Source organism: Lissotriton helveticus, chromosome 3_2 (genome assembly GCF_964261635.1).
Source record: "Lissotriton helveticus chromosome 3_2, aLisHel1.1, whole genome shotgun sequence".
Classification (NCBI taxonomy): Eukaryota; Metazoa; Chordata; class Amphibia; order Caudata; family Salamandridae; genus Lissotriton; species Lissotriton helveticus.
In genome coordinates this window covers 380,931,010-380,957,076 of record NC_136062.1, presented here as the reverse complement: position 1 = coordinate 380,957,076, position 26,067 = coordinate 380,931,010, and positions in this window count along the sequence as shown.

Here is a 26,067-nt window from a genome sequence, read left to right as displayed (position 1 = left end):
AGACACCGCCACCATATTAAACCTTTTCCAACCGGGGCGGAAAAGCGGTAGACGGTCTTTCCGTCCGCCGCGGACCCCCAGCCATACTAATATGGCGGGGGTCTTTCCGGCAAGGATGGCGGGCGGATCGCTCCGCCAGGCCGGCGGTGGGCCAGGCCGGCGGTGGCTACCGCCGGCCTGGTGGGGGCGATCCGCCCGCCATCCTAATGGGCCTCTATGTTGCATGAAACGTCAGAAACACACCATATGGAAAAGGCGAATATTCTTGCAAAATGAGAATACAAGATGAACTACAGCACGTGAAACCTAAAAAAGGACTGAATCCGTGATAGGAGTACTGCACATTAAATGGTTTCACACTCATTCTAGAGAAATCGATCATGGTTTTGGTTGAAAAGGTTCCATGAATATAGGGCCTTTTAAAAGTCGTTTTTTATCTGACCACTTAAAGCCCTGGGGCCTCATTTATGAGAAATGACGCATCGATGCGTGAAAGCAGCGATGCGTCATTTCTCAGTGCGCCCTCCTTGCGACATGATTGATGCGTCATATTTAATGTATGACGCATCATGTCGCAAGGAGTTACAAGTATGTCAGTATTTCTGACATATCTGTAGGCGCAAAAGTGACGCATTGTTGGAGTGTTTCACAAAAGTGACGCAACTCCAGCAATGTGTACTTTCACATGGGCAAGTCCCATGTTGTTAGTGCCTGCGTCAGTCTTACGCCTGCCAGGAAGCAGGCGTAAGATTTTGACGCATTAGCGATCAAGAAATGGCGCAGTGAAATCTTATAGATTTCACTGCGTCACTTCCATGACCCTTTCTTGCGTCAAAACGCCCCCCTTGCATACATTATACCTGGCGCAGGTATAATGTGCCGCAGGGGTTTACTAAGTGACGCATCTACCAAGATGCCCACTTTGTAAATATGGCGCAACAAGGCGCATTTTTTACGCCACTGGTGCGTCACAAAAAGTGACGCACCGGCGGCGTAAAAGTGACGCACAGCCTCATAAATGAGGTCCCTGCTGTCTGTGCTTCTGCCCTAGGACGCACTGACTGCCCAGATGCGACATGAAAGTAATTTACATCTGTAGCAGACAGTCACTCGTGGACTCGTGGACCGTCTCCCGGCTGAGAGATTATTTGGGGGTGAATGAATGAATGAACGGAGATTTGTAATGCGCAACTTAGCCCAAGGGCATCAAGGCGCCCAAGGGTGTCCGACGCTATAAACCCCCCCTGAAAATATCCTCCGTCCGGGGTGGATATATTATACACCTGGACCTGCGTCATCATCAGGGCACAAGTCCTAAAAAAAGAAGTGGGGGGGACGGCGACGTCACAACAGGAAGTGACATCACGAAAGGTGATTTGCACCATCAGACTCATTGCCTCCCCTCACTCACCCCTTAGATGCGATTGCATCAGAGAGGCCAGCGCGTGAGCAGTGTTCTTAATGAACTCCGATCTCGTCCCCGAGAGGCCAAAGAGTGAATGTGTGGCTCCATTTGCTCCAGTTATCGAGCTCCCGGTAAAATAAGTGGGGGGACGCCGTCCACCCGCGTGGTACCCCGACTCGAGCCCTTGTCATCATATTCCCTTCTGGCGCAGGGCACAGTGCGTTTTCATGTGTCTGGTGGAGTTTAAGTGAAGGGATTGAAGCCGCACACATTCTGTCCTGGGTGCCCTGCCGCCTGAAAGAAATGTAAATGTGGGCAACTGATCACTTAGAAAATCTGAGTGCTGTTTGGGAGCCAGTATCAGCTCTAATGGATATCAGCCTCCGAGGCTTCACGGTGACAAAATTGTTCTTTTAGGAGTTTCTTGTAAGGCTGTTACTAGATCTGGAATGCATTCTTCTAACGAAAACATATAAACACGGTTCACAGTAGTTTCAGTCTAGATGTGTATTTTTAAAACTATAACATCGGAAAATACTGCCAGCATTACAACATTGAGGGGCATATTTAAAAGCCCATTGCGCCACTTTTGCGTCACTTTTCCCATGTTAAAAGTGACGCAAAAGTGGTGCAAGGGACTTGTAAATCTGCCCCTGAATCTTTTAGTACATTTTCAGGAAGTCTATCTTATTCTGTAATGCATTCTTTTCAACTGTGGCAGAAAATGTTATATTATGTGTTATACATTTTTTTAACTAATGCTTTATGTATGCACAGTCCATTATTCAGATCAGTGACCCATAGACATCTAAACTAATTATAAGAAAGGGAGTTTTCCTGACATATAACACCCTGTCCCTTAACCTAACCCTGCCCAGCTCTGACCCACTCCTAAAAGGTGCACTGCCCTTCCCTAAGCCCTAAAAACTACACTGACTACCTATTCCCCTCCCCTGCCCTGAGACCTAATGCCCTAACCTCTTATTAAAAAAACTACCCCAACACTCCCCCAGCCCTGAAAACTGTCCCTAACCCCCAGCCCTGAAAAATAACTCCCCCCAGTTCTGAAAACTAGCCCCAAACCCCCAGCCCTGAAAACTACCTCCAACCCCCATCGCTGAAGACTAGCCCTGAATCCCCAGCCCAGAAAACTTCCACAACCCACCCCTAGCCCAGAAAACTACCCAGACCTAAGCCCCAGCCTCCAAAACTACCTCCGACGCACCCCAGTCCAGAAAACTACCCGACCCCCATCCCACAAAACAACCCCGATCCACAAAACTACCTCCAATCCACACCTAGCTCACAACTACCTTGACTCACCGCCCAGCCAACAAAACAACCCAGACCTACACCCCAGCCCACAAAACTACAGATGACCCCCCAGCCCACAAAAGTACCCCAACCCACCCCTCCAGCTCCACTTACCTCACAGCAGATCTCTCCCTGCTACTGTCCAATGCCCGTAGCCCACAAAAGATTCCCGACCCACCCCAGCTCACAAAAAATCTCAAACCCACCCCAGCCCACAAAATAAGCACCGACCCCACAGCCCACAAAAGTACCCAACCTACCCCCAGCTAACAAAACAACCCGACCCACCCCAGCCCACAAAACATTCCCTATCCCAGCCCAGAAAACAACCCCGACCCACCCAGCCCAAAAAAATTACCCCGACCCACCCCCCCAAACCCACTAACCTAGCTTCCTGATTCCGTCTGTCCGTTCTGCAGCTAGACCGCGCATATACATTAACCACACCCATGCGTGCTTAAGGTAAATGTGTTGTTAAGGCATACATGGTAGGGCTTGCAGTCGGAACACTTGTGGTTTAAACCACGGTGTTCCAACTGTTTCCCACAAACAACTCATCAAACTTCTTGAGCAAAAACACCTTCTGGAATCCTCCCAGTCTGGATTCCACGGCAATCACAACACCGAGCACCGAGACCGCTCTCATCGCAGCTGCAGATGACGGCCAAGCCCTTCTCAACCAATGAGAGCTGACAGCCTTGATCCAACTCGACTTCCTAGCAGCGTTCGGCACAGCATTCCACCACACTCTGATCACCAGGCTACACAACATCGGTATCCAAGGAAATGTCCTCAGATGGATCGTCTCATTACTCATTCGAAGAACCCAGGAAGTCAGCCTTAATCCATTCACCTCTGAATAAAAGAAAATCATCTGTGGTGTCCCACATGGCTAATCTCTCAGCCCCACCCTCTACAACACCTACATGATCCCCTTGGCTAACATTATCAGAACCCACTGGCTCAACATCATCTCATACGCAGACGGCACTCAACTTTTCCTCTCTCACTCAATGGACCCCACCACCACCAGAGGCAGATACCACAGGTGCATGACAAGCGTAGCCAGCTAGATGAGAGAGAACTGCCTGAAGCTCAAATCCGACAAAAAAGAAGTCTGTTCTACAGCAACAACTACACCCCGTTGAACACCTCCTGGTGGCCCACGAAACTAGGAACAGCACCCTCCAAAACTGATCATGGCAGAAACTTCATCATCATCTTCAACAGCAAGATGACTATGAAATTCCAGATCAACGAAGTCTCATCAGCCTGCTACTTCACTGTTATGCTACAAAAGATGTTCAAGTGGCTTCCTGCGAGCGAGACACACCATTGCACTAGCACTCATCACCAGCAGACTGGAATATTGCAACGCCCTTTACATGAAACATGTAAATCACATTCTCTCCGATTTCCTGGAATCCGGCAATCTGCTACACCCCTCACAAACAGGCTTCCGCCCCGGTTAGTGCACCGAGACTGCTTTGTTGATGGTTGTGGAAGAAAGCAGGAGACTGCTAGATGCAGGAGGAGCGGCTGCCATCATCCTTTTAGACTTAAGCGCAGCCTTCGACATGGTGAATCACCAAGTTTTGATTCACCGGTTGAGTGAGCTGGGCATTGCCAGCACCGCCCTGAACTGGTTGCGCTCATTCTGGAAGGCCGCACGTTCCAGGTCATCGGTGATGGAGCAACCTCCACACCTCGCTCGCTCCAGTGCGGCATCCCGCAAGGTTCGTCGGTTAGCCCGACCCTTTTTAATGGCTATATGGTCCCACAAGCATCCTTCGTAGCCCCGTTTGGGATCTGTATGGTCAAATACGCCGATGACACCCAACTGGTGGTAGCCCTAAATCAATCTACCCCGCACTCTACCACCCTAAAATCTTGCCTGACCGCGGTGGTCAACTGGATGGGATCCTCCCACTTGAAATTAAATGGTGGAAAGACTGAGGTCATGACCCTAGGCAATTTTGACAACGCTGCACTCAGAACCATTTGGCCAGCATGTATGGGCCCAGTCCCTGTCCCTAAACCAGAAATAAAGAGCCTGGGCATCTGGCTTGATAACAAACTCACCTTTCAAACACAAGCCGCCAAAACGGTGTCAACCTGTTTTGGCCTCATAAGAACAGCCAGGAAAGTCCTTCCCCTGCTTCCCCCCAAAGCCAAGAAAACCATGGTCCAGTCTATCATTCTCTCCAGACTGGACTATGGTAACGCACTTTATCTGGGTGCCCCCGCCTCGGTTATTAACCGCCTACAGGTCATCCAGAACTATGCCACTAGATTACTCACTGGAACCCCCAAACTCTCCTCAGCCAAACCCGCCCTGCGCCTCTTTCACTGGCTTCCCGTTAAAGAGAGAATCAGCTTTAAGTCACTCTGCCTTGTCCATAAATCCCTCCAGGGCAAAGGCCCTCCCCTGCTCTCAGCCATACTCCACCCCTAAAAGGGCAGGAGGCAACTGTGTTCAAATGATCTTCACCTCCTCACAACTCCAAGAATTAAACGAGCCAGGAGTGGCGGTAGACTATTCTCCCTGAACGCAGGCAGACTGTGGAATGCCCTCCCCATAACCCTTCGAAACCAACCGAGTCATTGCATCTTCAGGAAACAGCTGAAAACTCTCCTTTTCCCGTAAATGCCCCCTCCCCGTTCTATCCACTAACTGAGTAGCCATGCCTAGCGCTGGGAGGCCTCCGGGTAGCCACGCGCTTTACAAATGCCCTTTCATTCATTCATTCATTCATTCATTTACTACAGGATCTATACACTCCTCATCCAGAAAATACAGGCCATCCAGAACACCGCAGCCAGACTCATCCTTGACCTCCCCTTACGGACACACATCTCCCCTCGCCTCAAGGTACTTCACTGGCTCCCAGTATAGAAGAAATAGCAATTCAAACTTCTGACCCATGCATACATAACCCATCACAGCCTAGGATGAGCCTACATCTACCACCTCCTGAACTTACACCAACCATCCAGACAACTACACACCACCTCCCTAATGCTCACCCACACTCCCCGCATCGACAGAAGCGCAAGCAATGGACGCTCGTTCTCCTACTTCACAACAAAAGTCTAGAACGACCTCCCCCTAAAACTCTGTACCTTCTCATCTCTACCAGAATTCTGAAAATCTCTCAAGACCAGGCTATTGGAATTGGCCTATTGCATCCTGCAAGTGCCTGGATACCCTCTTGGGCGATTAGCCGTGTTCAACAAATTGGCTGATTGTTAAACTGAGTTCCTCTTTCACTAAAAATAATTTTGGGCGGTACACATGAACAGAGGACATGATCCAAAAATATTCCTGCTAATCCTACTGCTTTGAGCAACCTTTTGAGAGGGATAAAGTGTCTTAGATTTGTGAGACAGACTTTTACAGGCAGCAGAGTTGTTTAACCATAGGCAGTAAGAAGTTCTACTGCAAAATCCATAGAACGTTTTGTCCAGTTTTATAAGGTAAATAAAAACAACAAGCATGTACATCTAAATTGGCTTTAAGACAAAAAAGCATACACTGGCTAAGAAGGAGCTTACAAAATAACCCCAGTCATTCGATTGCCATACAATGATTAAAAACATTAATGTGACTCTGAACCTCAATTGTTTAAAACAATCATTAGGCATGCTATAATAGATTACATTAATATTAGTTGCGCAATTACTTACAGCATTTTTACAAGTTAGAGTGGTTGTATGTCATAATATTTATATTTCTGTGTACAGAAAGTGCACATAAACCTATCAAATGTGCATATCGATATTGATGTAGGATGCCGACCATATATAGTTTTAATCTTAATTCTTCAATCAAGAAACTCTTCCTAACCACAAACAACGGCTTCCAAAGACTGCTTTCGATCAAAGACAATATTTGATCATCAGAAATTTTAAAACTCTCGGAATAATAGAGTAAAAACCAAATAATATTAGCAATTTATAACTTTATATGTGTATCTACCCTCTGTCTACCTAGGGAGTGAAGACATTAAAGATACCATTTGCATCATTTGTTACTTTATCCGCATGAGTCTTAGAAATATAATTTGTGGATGAATTATTACAGATTAATACAGCCAGTTTGGTATATTATCCATCATCGACCTGCCATGGAAAAAGCCTGATTGTTCAATCATCTAATACCTCCAGAATGATCTCAGCAAACAATTTCCAAGCAATATCTTCCATGACAAAAGAGCAATTACTTTGAGGAAGCTCATAATTTCCTCTCTTGTAGACTGATAAAAATAATGAACCTTTCCATGAAGAAGGGATAGTTCTATGAATAATGCAATATTTAAATAAGGAAAATAGAATACTGGCCCACTCAATAGGATTTCTAATGTGAGATCAATACATAATCAATTCCATGGGGAATGGAAAACAAACAGCGGTTTCAGTTCCCACTACTAATATAGCAAATCCTCCTTCTATCACTAGCAGGAAATCCAAGGCACTCAGCAGCAGCATCAATCCGACTGCCCCAGCAACTAATAACTTAAGCTCTTCCGGTCCTGCTGACGCGACTACTTCTACCTCACAACAGGCAAGCACTAGGAGGGATATGCCCTTACCCGACCCCCAACCGAGATTGGACGAAAGAGTCAGTGAGACCCGCCGTCCTATAGTCATTGATTTACCCCCAGAGGTGACCCCATACGTGATTATATTGGGGAATGCTCCCGCTCTCCCACACGGGGAGTTAGAGAGCTACGAGCAACTATGGAACAAAACAACCAACTGGCTTAATCAAAATACCCTAGGGAGGATGAATGTCGCAAATAACATATTAATGCTGCATACGGTTAGCTGGATTGGCAGCACAAACAAAAATGGGAGTGGGGATTGTATCATTGTTAATTTCGATAACCCTACCACTGCTGGCCAATTACTATCCTACGGACAATGTCATCAGCGGATGACTGGTACTGCAATAAAATTACTCCCTCCAGGCTTTTTATACAGGCCCGCTTTTGTGAAAGGCCTGATACGCCCTATCCAGGGAGGTAATTGGCGCACAAGAGATAATTCAAGGGCGAGACCCCTTACTAGCTATCCGCCACCCGGGTTACAACTTAACAATCTTGGCAACCACTGTAGGAACGGGTTTGGTGTCCCAACCCAAAATAGATTCGAACTTTTATCAGGTCTAGAAGCCTGTGATTGACTTGAGGGCCCAGGAGAACAGGGACTGGAGAGATCGATTGATCTGGGATTCACAGAAGCTACCTTGGGCAAGAGGAGCTCTAACAATATAATTTCTTGGAACATTACCGGCTTAGGTGCTAAGATGCAGGACTGTAATTGGATTGCTTACATTAAACAGTATCTTATCATTTCTTTGCAGGAGACTTGGTCTATTGAACGTAATCATTTTTTAGAAGGGTATAAGGCATATTATGTTCCAGCCATTGCAACCAACATGGGAAGACCAAAGGGGGTGTTGGTTATATACATTGCTGTTGCACTGTTGCACTGACTTGTAAAGTACGTAGAGTACCATCTGCTAACCCTGGTATTCTTGGTTTAATTTTAAATGGAGAAAATTGTCTAGCTGGTCTGGTAAATTTTTATAATTCAGTTAACTCATGCTCAGATTTTAGTCATTTATCTGCTTTGAATGTCTTCATTAGTATGTCAATGAAACAGAGCTTGCATAACCTTATGATCATGGGTGACTTTAATGTTCACCCTTGTGGTGACCCCTTATTCAAATGTATCTTAGATCTAAACTCTGTACGATTTAATGGTTTACACCTAGAACACTCAATTGAGGGGGAGCTTTTTAATGATTTATTGAATGATCTGGATGTGACACCAACCATGGCCTTGATGGATCCCACCAAAAGATTTGAGACACCTACTTTTAAAGGTCATGGGAGGGTAACGTTCATTGACGATGTGCTAATTTCACTATCTATGCAGTCTTTTGTGGATTCTTTTATTATTGAAGAGAGTGAATTTAGAGACCATAACCCTCTCACTGTACATCTGCTGGGACCTTGGATAACTAAGGAAGGGCCGAATCATAGTCAGGGAAGACTGAGCACAACTGATGGGAGACGCAGACTGAGATGGTCTAAGATCACCCCAGATCTGCTGTATAAAGACATCAAAGTCATATGCGAAGATGAAATTTATACTTGTACCCAAGAAGGCGCCCAGCCTAGAAAGGTGCTCGGGGCGTTTCAGTCACTCTCAGATAAGGTCTCAAAGCTGCTGTCGGCACCAGCTAAAAATCAAGCTAATGTGGGCCCAAAGTGGTTTAATCATGACTGCACTACAGCAGCAAGTAACCTCAGGCTGTCTTTAGTAGCTAGACCAAGAGAACAGGCAACCGTACAACTTTGCCGGAAAGAAAATAAATCTATTTTAGCCAAATGCAAGGAATCCCTAAGGGAAGTGGCCTGGAACGAGATACTGGACCCCATAACTTTAAAGAGTAGCTCTAGATTTTGGGCCGTAATGAAAAAGGCTTTTCTTGTCCAGGAGACCGGTGATGGCCTTGAATGCCATATACCCAGTGGGACTGGGAAGTGTATTTCGAGCAATTATATTGCAGTCCTATGGAAGAAACTTTTAGCCCGGTCCCTCCTATTAATGGAAAAAAGATTAGAATTGATAGGGGTGAAATTCTTGAGGGTATCATGGGACTGACAGCCAGGAAAGCACCCGGACCAGATGGGATTCCTTTGGACTTATTTAAGTCTGAGCCTTCCTTTTGGGCTCCGATTCTAGAGTCTGTATTTAATGCCGCAGTGAAAAGTGGATGCCCACAATCTTGGGGGGTCTCTACAATTGTCCCGGTCTTTAAAAAAGGGGACAAATGCAGCCCACATTGCTACAGACCCATTTCACTTATCGGTTCCATGGTAAAAGTAATAGGAAGGATACTACTGCAGAGACTTTCAGGTTGGGTGATGGAAAATAACAACATGTCCATCTCCCAGTATGGATTCTGCAGTGGTCGCTCAACAATAACCCAATGCCTTAACCTATTCTTAATTTTAAGTAAGTACACAGTGGCTCATAGGGGCACCATCCACCTCGCCTTCATGGACCTGTCCTCAGCTTTCGACTGTGTGAACAGGCGGAAGCTGTGGCAGTCCATGAGGGCGAGGGGGGTGGACAGTGGTATTGTCGATTTTCTTATAGATCTCCACATCAATACCAGAGCTAATGTTAGATACTCTCAAGACCTGAGCGTGACTAACAATTTTGATATTAAAAAGGGAGTTCGCCAGGGATGTATCTTGGCTCCTTTCCCTTTTAATTTTTATATCAATGATCTGCATAGCGTCTTACAGGAGGTCCCGGCTGACTTTCCCAGAGTCGGTCGGCGGGGTATTCCAGTTCTTTTATATGCAGTTGATGCTGTATTAATATCCAGGACCGAAAGGGGCCTTCAAGCTCTTTTAAATGCTTTTACATTTTTCATGACAGATAGGGATCTAATGATTAATAACTCTAAATCATTTGTCATGCAAGTAGGTCAACAACCCAGAAGAATTTTTTTATTTAAAATAGACGAAGCAGTAATTCCGATATCAAAAACTTTCTCCTACCTAGGGGTCCTTTTTGATACTAAATTAAACTGGGGCCCGCATCTCCTTAAGAAGAAAGGAGAACTGGTTAGGGTAAACGCCTCTATCTTTAATTTCGCCTCGAAACTGGGGAAAAAACCTACTGGCGCCATGCTGCAACTTTATAATGCCAAATCAGTGGCAACGGCTACGTACAGTAGCGAAATATGGGGATTTGTCGGTGGTGAGCAGCTGCAGATTGTTGAAAATTCCTTTATGAAGCGACTCCTGTGTGTCCCCTTAGGTACGTCCAATCTTGCAGTTCATGAAGAATTGGGGACAAAATATATATGTGACACCTTCTCTTTACGCCCACTGACTTGTTGGATAAAACTCTGGCTGAATCCTGACATCCCATTGACACACCTGATAGTGATGGACTGTTTGTCTCAGGACAAGGCACTGACTATCCCATGGTTAAAATACCTGAAATCCAGCTTTTCTAGACTGGGGCGTCCCGAACTTTTTGAAAATCCCAGTCATATTGTCAAGGGGGACCTGGAGGTAACGAAACGGGCCTTCCTTATGGATAGGAAGACCCAGAGGGAAGGCATAGAGCTCCAGAAGCCGAGTGTCAGAAACTATGTTATGTTAAAAACGTGTTTAACTACCGAGCCGTATTTATTGGGTTCCCTGACCTCTTATGAACATTTTTTATTAACTAGGTTCAGGCTGAATCTTTTTCATCATCTGCTTATCAGGCCAAGAACTGCTAATTTTAACAAAATTGCAGCCCCCTCTGGCTGCGACGGAAAGTCTCCGCAGGACATGCTGCATTTTATATTTTTATGTAGTTTTTATGAATACCCCCGTAAGCGCTATCTGGTGACTCTTTTAAGGAATCTTAATTTTACCCAGATCAGACCGGCCCTGATGTATTTACAACTTTTGCACAATGATAGTATTCTCCAAGTTACTGAATTTTTAAAATTAACTGTTAAATATAGAAAATGTTTGGATCTGTAATGTGCCTTACGTAATGAATTTATCCAATCTCCTGGTATTTATGTAATGACGAAATTAGATCCTTACACCTCTGCACTTTATTATGATATGTGTTTTTAACAAAAAGTATTATGAATCGCTAGTATTATTGTATATGTACTTTTATGGTTTTGAACAAAAACCGAAATAAAGTTTTATTGACATAATCAATTGAGTTAGGAGATGTACCGCTGACTTAGTATAACCATTCACCTGTCTTTTTATGGCACCTCACAGTTTAGAGTGGCTTTTTGATATTTCCAGCATCCAACTCGGACTTCCCAGCAATAACGGAAATTGTATTTTTATTATCAGCCTTTATTGTATTATCTTTGTACTGCAATTTCCCTCTACTCATGTTGTTTGTCCAGTCAATCACCTACTGTACTTTCTCTTCAGATCGCTTCACAGCAATTTTGCACTTTGTACTTCACAATTGGATAACATTTGTTAATGAAATTAATGTTTTAGTTATACCTCAATTCTTGCTCTTCATTTTACCATGTACTTAAAACATTATCTTCTCCCTCACAATTTGCCATTTGCTCTGCCTAGTAAGACCTCTCTTCCACCGTCTTTACATTATATTTACCATTATATTTAACATTATATTTGGGCAGTATATTGATACCTATATTTTCCATATTAGTCCCAGGAACATTTTGTTGTTCCTCATTCTCAGCTATCCTGCTTATTTTTTGTATGACAATATGTCAGGTTTTCTAATTCAACAACACATTTAAAAAAAACTGCCCATGTCGTTGCATCTTGTTTTAGAAGGGCTGGCGGTAATCAGCTTAGTAGATCTTAGAGGGTATGTATCTGTAGGCAGAAAATGAAACTGTGGATTCTTTGTTGGACCACATTAAAAGTGCTCTTAAAAATTCTTCTGCACTTCAATTAATTTTTAATGGCTCTGATCATTGTAGGTAGGTCTATTTCATAGTTTTGCAGAAGGCAGTAAGTAGAGCCACCAATGATTTTCTTCCTGTTCGCAGGAATTATTACGTTTAGTGCCAGTCGGAAAAGTACATCCCTGGGTTTGGAATATTTTGTGACTTTTATTGAATGAATTGTGGCTCTTTGCCATTGATAGCTGTATGTGTTCTTGCTCCTGGGAGTCAGTATATAGCCTTCCGCACCGAAGAGATGTGGATTCGTATATTTACATTTAGAAGTAGTTTTGCTGCCTAATTTTGAATTCTTTTTAGCCTAGTGATAGCTGACAGTTGAATGCTGTGGTATAGTCAATTAGCATAGTCAAGTCTGGAGAAAATCATTCATTGTTGCTTGTTACTTTTTAGGAAATACAAGATGGGGGAAATTGCTGTGTTTACATTGTGTAGAAAGTTGTTAATTGGGACTGCCATCCATTTGGGTATTCATGGAATGTGTAAAGTCAGAGAAGATTCTGAGATCTTTTTCACTTGCCGCTATTTTGGCGGGATCCCATTTAATCTCGCTGGAAAGATATAGGGGCATCATTTTTGTAGTCACTGCAGGCACGCAGGCTAGTATTTCAGTTTTTGAGCACGAGGTGATTCAATATCATCCATTGATCTACTGAAAGGAGGCATGTGTTAAGTTCTGATGTTCCTAAATCCTTAGGGCTTACAAGATTGAGACATATATGTGTTTTATCGAGCCAGCTGTAGCAGGAGAGCTGAAATATATTAACATAATTTAGTAGTGGTTTAATTTATATGTTAAGATGTAGGGGTAAGATGGTAGATAGATCCTATTAACTTCTGTTGTATGCTGTACTGATTTGAAGAGGAAGGCGGTGAGTACCTCTAGAATTATCTAATGGATAGCTAAGAAGAAATCCAGTTGGTAATAATGCCACCTATACTGACTCCTTTCAGTCGAAATAGCAATTTGTCACTGTGTTCTGTGTCAGAAAATGATTAAAGACAGGCACAGCCGGAGCTGATAAGAGTGGTGGGACTTGGGTTGGACGGGAGGGAGGGGGAAGTCGATAGATGAAGGAATAGGGAAAATACAATAAAAAATAAAAACACTTATCTTGCGCCCACTGCATTGCAGAGTCGTGATTTGCTTTGATTGTTTTTGCTATATATATACACCAGGGGAGCAGTTGTTACTCTTAATTTGGTAGATAAGAATCCAATGTGTCTGCCCTATTTAGATAATGCATTGTTACTTTATTTTAGAAGTCTCGTGATTATCGGGTTGGGGGTCTGACACCACTCTAGATTACAAAATACTGAGAGATTATTTGGACTTCCTAGTTAGTAGTGCATTTTTAAAAATCTTTTTTATGAATGATTTGTCATTCTGTTGTGTCTATGTAGGTACATTTCTTGAGGGTTCTTAGATTTAAACCACCTGTGTTGAAGACATGTCCTTTAATTCTTTCAGCTCTTATTTTTTAAACTAATGGGCTACTTTCTTTTTTGGAAGTAATACGTCAAATGCCATCCATTCATGTAGTTTTTCCACTGAGTTTATTGATTCCAGTTGAGTACTGTTAGGTGTGATTCCAGCTCCTGCATTTAATAGGTAAGTTAGGTCTGGATTTGAGAAAAATATACCCGATGCCATGGCCCATGTCCCGCCTTTTCACAGTACCAACAGCAGTCTCCTTTTAGCTTGTGTCTTTTCTTCCAGTGTTAGAAGTTTCCTGAAGCGCCCTAACTGCATCGGTTCTTCTTGTTTAGATGAAACGTCAACAATTTCAGCACTGAGACGATTCCAATAACATTGGGGGTGTATTCCCCCCTCATTTCTTTGATTGCATGGTTGGGCTTGTGCTAGTAGGATAAGATCAATTATGTGGTAGGGGTTTAGCAGTTAACCAATTAGGCCAAAACATCATTTAATTCTTCTTTTAAACCTTTATCAAATGCTGCTGAATCATCTGTCCAACAAGCTTCTGAATTTAGTTGATGAATTCTGCTTTCCTGGTGTATGTTACCAGGTCTTGCCTAAGGGTTAACAGACCCATAGAACCAACCTATGTAGTCCGCTTTGTTTCATAAATATCTCTACACTGACTGAAACATTGATCCAAATAGGTCAATATGGGACTTTGCTTCACTATCAGAGGAGTGGCCCAGACCCTGGAATCCTTAGTTAAAAAAAAACAAAGGGAATTTTAATACCGCAGGTGGGAAACTGGGCAGGTTGAGATAGAAAATGTATTTGAAACTGGGCCTGGCAAACTGCCAGGTTTTAGTTGCTAGTCCTGCTGATAATCCTATTGTCCCTAAATTTGTACGAGGACAGTAGGGGTACACTATGCAGCCACAATAGGAACTATTCGGACAATAGGAGCAAGGTAAGTAGGAAAAGGAAGGAAACATTGGACTGGAGTCTGCTGTACACTGAAATGGAGCATTCATCTGCTTGGACTCCGCACCATTGGCGTATATTTTTACTCAATGCTCATACATACACACTGATTATAAGGTAAGAAGATAACATCAATAACTGATATAAAAGACTTTCGACATCAAGTTATGCACGAGTCTGTCCAGACCTTTGCCTACCAGTCACCCGGTGGTAATATGTTGTCATGAGCCCCAGACTAACCAGAAATCATAAGTTCCAGGGCACCAAGCCAAGTAATCCATTCAGCAATGGCTGATTACCAGAGGCTCAGGGAGGGGGATTGGGAATCACTACAGGAGAAAAATGAAGCCAAATGAGCATTGAATATGAAGTGTTTCCGGTTTGCCCACTGTCCACACATGCGCAAATAGAGCATTGTATGAGCTGTCTTGCGACTCCCTCTTTGGTCCGCCTCACAATTGCGCATGTCTCTATGTAATAGGAAACGCTTACATAACGTTTTCGTTTGCAGTTACACCGTATATTAGGTGTTTACACCGCTTTTTGCGTAAAGTTAGCTGCAACTGCTACAATTTTTGTAATATTTGGTTTCCTTATATAAGTACTTAGTCACTCACCTTGAGGCAGGCAGTATGGGCTTGCATCTATGCCGCCAAGGAGGGTGATTATCAACATAAGGAATAGAAAGGAATAATGAGGAATGAAGATGTGGGGCCATTGAATACATGGATAGTGATCTTTGAGTGTGTAATTAATGCTATCACTATTTCAGACCACATGTAGGGTACCACTATCCCTGGGAGGTTTTTGACCTACATTACACACACACAGTCTTCCTATTAGATTTTGCCTACAGAATCTTGCAAGTGAGGAGTCACTAGCGCTATGGTTTGATAGAGCACGCAGGTCACCCGACTATAATTTTACCATATACGTATTGGGCCCATACAATTTCAATTTACCATATTTATTAATGGGGTAACCTTACACTCTACTACCAGTAATCCTGTTTCTTTCCCATTGTATTTTCCAGTGTACCCGACTTACCAATCCACCACTATGGGTACCTATGACCACAATGGATCAGGGGCTAGCTGTAAAAGAAAGGCAGACATCAAAATACCTTTTCTATATTTGCACTCATATAATAACCACAAACTCAGGAAGTTTTAAAAACCTTTATCTAAAATCATTGGATTCAGAAAGCATAAGTTTCACAGCAAGTAAACTGTCAATAACTAAGATTATAAAGAGCACATATCCATATAGGAAATAAATCAGACCAACCATTTAGGATACTAAAGGAAGGTAAGAACAGGGAACATACTAGTAAGAATTTCAGGAATTTAGACTGGATTTGGAATAGATAAAGGACGGGGAAAAATAAGGAACATGCTAGAATGTCACAGTTGGTATATCCTTCAAAAATGGGCAAAGTACGAATATTTTAGTCAGTCTATGGAAACTCGAAAAGTAACAAGTAACTAAAGGGAAGGTAAAAATAGAACACGCTAATATTTCAGAGCAATTATTTTATTTCGCTAAAAGGAAGGTAAAGAAAAAAGAACATCTATGTTTCATGAACTATATGCAGGAATGTTCTTAAAGGATGGGGAAAAATAGAACATGCTAGTATAACAACTATAATGTATGACTTTTTCATTTGTCAGTGCAAAAGGAAAGCATGGAAAATCAATATGCCAGAGTACGTCTTTATTAACCCCTTCGACGCTCATGACGAGCCCAGCTCGTCATGGAGTTTCCATTGATTTCAATGGAAATTACATGGAAGATCATCAGGTACCTTAGCATCCAAGTGGTTAAAGCAAGGAAAAGAATGAAGGATGCAGAATAGATTTCCAAGCACTATATTTACCTAGAACGGTGTGAAGACCAACCCTGGCCATGGGTCAGTTAAGGACAGGAGAAACCCCAAGGAAGGACAGTCGCCAGTAGGCCAGCAGGTGCAGAATGGACACCCCAGGTCAGGACAGGAAAACCAGATTAGGATCAGGACAGGACCATCAAGGAAAGACCAACACCCGCAGTTCGGTAGCAATGCCTGCACTACACCCTCTCTGCAGCTATCAGTCAGAACCCCGATTGGGTTATCGAAATCCCCAGCAAAGTGCTCCGCCAGCACTTAAGGTTCTTAAAACCCCGCTTGGGTCTATGGAAATTACGGACAGAGTGCTCCGCAGCTCTCTGTATCAGTCACCTATTGAGTGCGTTGGGTCAGTGACAGGTCAGCTATTCGGACAAGTCGTACAATTTCTCTAGCTAAACCTAGGCTAGTTATACTGTTTTCGGGTCAGTGTACCACCCCCCAAATGTTGCAAGTGTAAGAATCCCCAATTTCGATTGGTCCTCAAGTAGGACAGGTCAACACACCAACCAGGATTAGGCTTCTACAAGCCCCAATTTGCATCTTTTGGGACCGCCTATTGAATTTGGGGTTCCCAGGACATGTGCTCTTCTACAATGCCTAATACAATTTAGTATACAATTGTTACAACTGCAGTACAGTTCAGCTACGTCCTGCTGGGTCACAGGTCAGTTCTCATGAGCATCTTGACTGTGGCTGCCAGCTGGCTGAGTTCCACTGGTACAAGGTTTTCTTCCCTCTGCCAGGGTGACATGCGCAGTAGGGACTTCTAAGATGGAGTTTCATGTACTTCCCCGGCCCAAAAGACTCGCCACATGGAAAGTAAAGGAAAACAATTTAGAACATAGAAATAAATGAATACACTGTATACCAGGAATTCCTATATGACTCCCCTTACTTTATTTTAACTATAGCATTAATGTTAATGCAAAACGAACAGCAGTGCAAAAAGCAGCAGGGCAAGCTTCGGCATGTGAGAACACAAAGCAGCCATTTTGGAAGCTAGTGCGCAAGCGCAAAGATTCCCACCAGAACTGCAAGTACGTCACGTCACATGAGTGTGACCAACACATGCGCAGACGAAATTTCCGCTAAACAGCGGCCATTTTAGAGGCAAGCGTATTATGGTTAATAAACACATAGGCAAGCGTTACTGGGACACCCCGTGTAATGTCAAATGTGCAATATTAGTAACACGAACATATTGATTATTATTTTAATAACGTTATTTGAGGTTCTTGATCCAAGCAAGTCGCTTTACGTGCAAATTCAGGTTCACTAGGGGAGTCTGTTCTGTGCTGATATTCTTATTGCCTATTTTAGTACCAAGGTATTTTAGCTTCTTCTGCAGCTGTTGGCAATTGAGGGGAGGGATACTATAACAGTCCTCTGCTATTTTTATCCACCCACAGAGCCGGGGCCTCATCACCTGAGCAGTCGCCAGGAGAGGTGAGGTTTACTCCCATGAGATATTGGATGAGTTAATGAAATTTCTATTGTGATTAGCATTGATTTAAGTGAATCCATATGTGATCACTGGCATATAAATAATTGAATTTGTATATACGGATAATACATGTGTATCTGTAGTTCAGTTTTTCAGTTTTTTCCTGTGTATTCCTCTAGGAAAGAATCCACTCTTTGAATACTCGTCCTACACATTGGAGTTACATGTATGGTAGGATGTATCATATTAATTATTATTATTTTTAACTATAGAGAATGTTATATTTTTTGCAGTAGTGTAGTCTTTGGTCCTGACGAAAGCCAGTGGTTTACTATCATCCACAATGGCTGAAACATGTATACCTCTTGACAAACTATCCACACTCTGTTTTTAGTTTTGACACCAGTATAAGCCTTCAATAAACTTACTTTTATTATCATTCTAGTCAATTTTAAATTGCACTTATGATGATTTTTTCTCACATTTGGTATCACTGCAAAATTAGTTTTTCAGCACCACAGAGCTCACATTCATGGCTTGATCCATCACTGGTGATTTTGAGTTAGGGCAGCTCATGATTGTATGAGGTGAGTTGCGCTATCATAGACCAGTCTTTTAAATCCCAGATGATGATGTTCTGCCATTTGGTGGGCTGATGGGATTCCTTTCCAGCTTAGCACAGGTTTAGCTGCTACAGACTCTGTTTTTTGCAGTATGTTACTTTGTTGAAAGACCAGTAGTATTTGCTTAGTTTTGGTATACTGTGGATGGGAGGTATAATACTACTTGGTCTATAAATAATTTCCCCCTTGGACCCCCTGTTAATTGTGTATTTTGTGTCTTGGAGCAGCCGCGGCTGCGGGTCAGTTCGTATTTGTGATTGCTTTATTTCAAGCCGTCTTTGCTCACCTTGGTAACTTCTTTTGCATTCATGATGGCAGACTTTGCAGGTCTTTCCTTTGATGACGATATGCTAGTCTCCATCCTCACAGAGAATCCGAGTATTCTAGATACTTTACCGACTGTGGTACCTAGTCCACAGGATGACTGGGGTTCGGTCCGCAATCTTAGAAAGACACATTCACGCACCTGCATTCATGGGCAAGTAATGGCAGAATACTTACATGGCAAGTGCGCACCTACGGGACTAATTGTTAAAAATACTCCCCGCTTGTTCCTGACTGACAAAACATTTCTGAGAGACTGGTCTTTGATCACGTGGCGGTGTACACGCGACTGGCTGATTTTAATCATCACAACAGCCAAGAGGGTGGCGGATGCCATCCTCATTGAAATCCAAGTCCTGGAGGGCCAAATAAAGACCACCCTTTCGAGTACCCTCTACAAGAAGAACGTAGATGAGACCAACAAGTCCAATAAGGAATATAAGGACAGTATTCTATTTACAAAAATAGAAAAATTTAAGAAGGACCTGGCCCGATTTTCTCTAGAAAAAATCTACCCCTACACTTGAGACACCTGTACACCTCCCGAATTTAATAGAAAAGGAAGACGATATGGATCCAACTACTCCACGTCCTCGTCTGACCAGAGCTCAAGTGATTCATACTCAGCAACCAGTGGCACGCCACAAGGGAGGGGCCAACAGAATAGGTTCACTCGTAGGGGAGTGAGACAGGGTAATTTTTACCAACAAGGTCCTTGGTGGCCTCACACACCATGGGGATATCAACCACAATTCCCACACCCAATGCCTCACTTTCAACCTCAGCCACAGTTCTTTGATAGCCCATTTTTTTTAGGGCAAGGCCGTGGCCGGATCAGAGGCAAGAGGCGAGGTCAGCCCCAGGTACATTGGGAAGACGAACCGACCTTCCCGAACACACGGAGCAGGCGGGACCAACAACAACAGCAACAACAAGCAGGGACAAGCTCAGAGGGGAGGATCTCATAGTCAATCTGAATTCCCCGACTCTCACTGAAGTTGTACGACATGTTCTTAATAAAGGACTGGGATTTGTCCCCACAAACAACTGGGACCCTTTTCAGTTACGCTGTGAGCTTGAAAAATTCTTTCGGAAGGAACGCCTTTATTTCTTCTTTTCAAATAAGGTGAAAGAGGGAGAGGTAGTAGGGTTAGATCATAACACTGGCCTGAAAAGACTGTCTACCTTCACCCCCTCCTTCAGCAAGTACCCCCTGAAGTAGGTGCTTTCGAGAGGGAAGTAGCTCATGACATCATGACCCCGTGTGCACCTAGACAACAGCCATTTCAGAATCTGTCAGGCAAAGAGAAACTGCCTGTTGAGACTCTGTCGAAGGACACCACCATTACCATCAAACCCGCTGATAAAGGGGGAGCCACGGTCATTATGGATACCAACACCTACCGTGTTGAGTGCCTGAGACAGCTCAGTGACACCAAATCATATCGTCCGCTGATTACTGCCCCTACGCCTAGATTAACAACTGAGATTGGTCACCTGGTGGAAGAGGCGAGCGCAGAAGGATGGATCATGGCTGGAGAAGCAAGGTTTCTCATAACTGCTCATCGGGTGATACCATACTTTTACGTTTTGCCTAAAATTCACAAGACACAAAGACCTCCACCAGGCCGCCCTATAATCTCGGGCATTGGCTCGTTACTCGAAACCTTTATCTACTTTTGCAGATTTTTTTCTCAGGCCTCTTGTCAAGACTATGCCTACATACCTACAGGACACTAAGGATGTCCTTAGGTTTCTTCCTGAGGTAGAGTTCAACATCGAGACTGACTTTTTAGTCAGTTTTGATGTTGAATCACTGTATACCTCCATGCGGTTAGGGGTCTCCTCGAGGCTAGTAACTTGGATCGCATTACACCAGTGAGTTTCATAATGGAATGCGCCAGGTTAGCGATGACCGAAAATGTATTTAAATTTGAGAGACCATCTTTCTGCAAACATCGGGGACCTCGATGGGCAGCGTGTTTGCGCCTAGTTTGGCCAACCTGTATGTATGTCCATCTCTTTGAGAAAGATTGGGTTCTCAACCACAGCAACTCAGTTTTCCACCAGGTGTTGCTGTGGAGGAGATATATTGATGATATTCTTGTCATCTGGCGCAGAGATGCACAGGCTATACTTGACTTCCAGATCGGGCTTAATACCAAGAATCAATTTCTGAAGTTTACAGTAGAGTATAGCCAATCTGAGCTTCCCTTTCGGGATATCTTGATCTTCCCTATGGAAGGCAGATTGAGCAGCAAACTTTACAGGAAACCAATGGCGAGGAACTCATTATTGACCTTCAACAGCCATCACCCAAAGTCTCTTCATGAGAATCTTCCGGTTGGACAATTTTTGCGTGTCCGCCGCAATTGCTCGGACAAACAAGATTTTGACATATATGCCAGAGATTTGTCCATTAAACTAAGACAACGTGATTATCCTAAACACCTGGTGCGTAGGGCTCTGAAGAGAGCCTCAAATAATGATCGCGAAGCTCTTCTGGGACCTCCAGTAGAGAGACCCCCCTTGTACAGACTTACATTTGTAACTACCTTCAGTACCCTATCCAATCAGGTACAAAAATCTGTTCGAAAAAAACTGGAGAAATTTTAATGTGGCTGGAACTACTATCCCAACACCACTCTTTTCCTTTAAAAGGGGGAGGAGTTTGCGGGATAGTTTGATTCAAGCTAGACCGAGACAGCAAAGTTAAGAGCTTACTAATACTCTGTGGAATCTTCCTGTTGTCCGAGGGCATTACCCATGCGGCTCTTGCACGGCATGCCCCCAGATGCAAAAAACTCTTGTAGTAGACATAGGGACTGGGAAAACGTGGGTCTTGAGGAAGCATACCAATTGCAACAGCGAAAGGGTCATCTACATGATCACATGTCCATGCTCCCTGCAGTTTTTGTCCACCATAAGCGTGGAAGGGTATACTCAGATGTGAGTCCCTTGCTCATTGCACCATCAGGATTCAAGCAAGCCGGGCCGACGACGGCTGAAATGCCAGAAACCGGTCCCCGGAAGCTTGTTTCCTTCCCAGTATAAGAATTGGCTTGGTAGTTTGGTTTGCCCTGTTCCCATCATGCACTGGGACAGGAACATACTAATTTGCATATAGCCAGGTTCTGAGCTGGGATGGTGCAGTGAGCTAAAAAACGGTGATGGATCAAGCCCTGAACTTTGGACTGGGTAAGAGTGGTCTGCTTAATTCAGACACTCTGTTCATCACCACCCCCTTTTCTGAATCATTTTGTCCACCATAAGCGTGGAAGGGTATACTCAGATGTGAGTCCCTTGCTCATTGCACCATCAGGATTCAAGCAAGCCGGGCCGATGACGGCTGAAATGCCAGAAACCGGTCCCCGGAAGCTTGTTTCCTTCCCAGTATAAGAATAGGCTTGGTAGTTTGGTTTGCCCTGTTCCCATCATGCACTGGGACAGGAACAGACTAATTTGCATATAGCCAGGTTATGAGCTGGGATGGTGCAGTGAGCTAAAAAACGGTGATGGATCAAGCCCTGATCTTTGGACTGGGTAAGAGTGGTCTGCTTAATTCAGACACTCTGTTCATCACCACCCCCTTTTCTGAATAATTTTGTCCACCATAAGCGTGGAAGGGTATACTCAGATGTGAGTCCCTTGCTCATTGCACCATCAGGATTCAAGCAAGCCGGGCCGACGACGGCTGAAATGCCAGAAACCGGTCCCCGGAAGCTTGTTTCCTTCCCAGTATAAGAATTGGCTTGGTAGTTTGGTTTGCCCTGTTCCCATCATGCACTGGGACAGGAACAGACTAATTTGCATATAGCCAGGTTCTGAGCTGGGATGGTGGAGTGAGCTAAAAAACGGTGATGGATCAAGCCCTGATCTTTGGACTGGGTAAGAGTGGTCTGCTTAATTCAGACACTCTGTTCATCACCACCCCCTTTTCTGAATCATTTTGTCCACCATAAGCGTGGAAGGGTATACTCAGATGTGAGTCCCTTGCTCATTGCACCATCAGGATTCAAGCAAGCCGGGCCGACGACGGCTGAAATGCCAGAAACCGGTCCCCGGAAGCTTGTTTCCTTCCCAGTATAAGAATTGGCTTGGTAGTTTGGTTTGCCCTGTTCCCATCATGCACTGGGACAGGAACAGACTAATTTGCATATAGCCAGGTTCTGAGCTGGGATGGTGCAGTGAGCTAAAAAACGGTGATGGATCAAGCCCTGATCTTTGGACTGGGTAAGAGTGGTCTGCTTAATTCAGACACTCTGTTCATCACCACCCCCTTTTCTGAATCATTTTGTCCACCATAAGCGTGGAAGGGTATACTCAGATGTAAGTCCCTTGCTCATTGCACCATCAGGATTCAAGCAAGCTGGGCCGACGACGGCTGAAATGCCAGAAACCGGTCCCCGGAAGCTTGTTTCCTTCCCAGTATATAATTGGCTTGGTAGTTTGGTTTGCCCTGTTCCCATCATGCACTGGGACAGGAACAGACTAATTTGCATATAGCCAGGTTCTGAGCTGGGATGGTGCAGTGAGCTAAAAAACGGCGATGGATCAAGCCCTGATCTTTGGACTGGGTAAGAGTGGTCTGCTTAATTCAGACACTCTGTTCATCACCACCCCCTTTTCTGAATCATTTTGTCCACCATAAGCGTGGAAGGGTATACTCAGATGTGAGTCCCTTGCTCATTGCACCATCAGGATTCAAGCAAGCCGGGCCGACGACGGCGGAAATGCCAGAAACCGGTCCCCGGAAGCTTGTTTCCTTCCCAGTATAAGAATTGGCTTGGTAGATTGGTTTGCCCTGTTCCCATCATGCACTGGGACAGGAACAGACTAATTTGTATATAGCCAGCTTCTGAGCTGGGATGGTGCAGTGAGCTAAAAAACGGTGATGGATCAAGCCCTGATCTTTGCACTGGGTAAGAGTGGTCTGCTTAATTCAGACACTCTGTTCATCACCACCCCCTTTTCTGAATCCCTGCAGTATGTAGGCATGACAACCAGAAAAGTAAAATTGAGAATTAATAAACTGAGGTGTAATAAACAAGCTACACGCCTAACTAACTATTTCTTGAGCATGAAACATAAAGCAGAAGAGATGAAATGGGTGGTTTTGGAGCAACCTTTTGTTCCACAACATATTAGTGATGTCACACGCTATCTCTTTCTCAAAGTGGATTTTTAAGCTCAAGTGTGACACAGAAGGCTTGAATGATGACATCCCATAGGTCATGATATAATTTCTATACAGAGTGAACAGCTTGCTCTCTTTCCCTACACTCTGCAAAGCAGCCTCCTCTTGTCCCCTCATCTGGAGAATGAACAAGGACGATTAAGGCGATTGTGAGCTCCAGTCTCCAGTAATATGGCTTTGGTATGGGGCAGGCTTTTCCAATCTGTTTATCGGGCTTTTGAGAACTATGGCCTACATGAAATACGGTATCCCGGCTGGCCCAGTCCAGTAACAGCGATTATAATACAGTGTTAACCTATATCATTATATATCCACTCAGTGGGTAGCTCTGTACTCAAAACCGGAGTGGACTGTCATTACCATCTCAGGTTTATCGCGCATTGCACGTGTAGAATGGGAGGCAGATTGTGCTGTCCATTAGCACTTATATCTATAGAGTATTGCCGCCTTGCAGATTTATTTTTCATTTTTATTTATTTTTCTGCATATTAACATCTTTGTATTGATGCCGCTGTACTAGGATTTGTACTCACCGATGTCTTGTTCCTATACAGTACTGTATGGCATTGCATACGGACATGTTTGGTTGTCCATGTGAGACTTGGCCGAATAATCTAGACGTGAGATTCCGCGTCGGTACTCTGGAATGAATACGTAGTATTTCTGGGATATTTTCTGAACTTTATCTGCACATGCGCAATAATATCTTGTAAGTGGGTTTGCAGTTCCCCTTCTGGTCCGCTGCACATTGCGAATGCGTTTACTGAACAGGAAACGCTGAGTTTGTTTGTTCCAAATGAGTATTGAATATGAAGTGTGTCCGGTTTGCCCACTGTCCGCACATGCGCAAATAGAACATTGTATGAGCTGTCTTGCGGCTCCCTCTTTGATCCACCTCACAATTGCGCATGTCTCTATGTAATAGGAAACGCTTACATAACGTTTTCGTTTGCAGTTGGTCTCCTCTGCGGTCCGCATTCATTATTGGTTGACACTAATAAAATCGGCCTTCCTGTTCCGGTTCGGTACCACCCCCTCGGCTCAGGAGCAGCTAGGGGTACCGACGGACAGGTAGGGCGGTGTTCCACATCGGCGATTATGTTTCTAGGATCCTGCACGGTCCTTTTCCGCATGCCTATACACCGTATATTAGGTGTATACACCGCTTTTTGCGTAAAGTTGGCTGCAACTGCTACAATTTTCGTAATATTTGGTTTCCTTATATAAGTACTTAGTCACTCACCTTGAGGCAGGCAGTATGGGCTTGCATCTATGCCGCCAAGGAGGGTGATTATCAACATAAGGAATAATGAGGAATGAAGATGTGGGGCCATTGAATACATGGATAGTGATCTTTGAGTGTGTAATTAATGCGATCACTATTTCAGACCACATGTAGGGTACCACTATCCCTAGGAGGTTTTTGACCTACATTACACACACACAGTCTTCCTATTAGATATTGCCTATAGAATCTTGCAAGTGACGCGTCACTAGCACTATGGTTCACTAGGGGAGTCTGTTCTGTGCGGGAAACAACCGTTACAACGCAACTATTACCACAGACTACTTTTACAACGCAACAACTACAACGCAGGATCCTTTACAATGAATGCCTTTACAATGCATGACATTACATCGCAGATGCTATTACAACGCATGCCATTACATCGTAAGTATAGGTAAGTTTATCTTTTTTTTTTAAATGTATTTATCAAAAAAAATTTTTTTATTAATTTAATAAATATTAAAAATAAATTAAATAAATTAATTGAAATAATTTCAAAAAGTAAGTATGAGTATAGGAGTATATGTTTTGGGGTACTGAGTTATAGTTTTTGGGGTGTTTGGGCATTTTTAGGGTTCAGGGCTAGTTTTGGGGTACAGGGGTATTTTAAGGGTTCAGGGCTAGTTTTGGGTTATGGGGTACAGGGGTATTTTTAGCGTTCAGGGGTAGGTTTGGGTTTTGGGG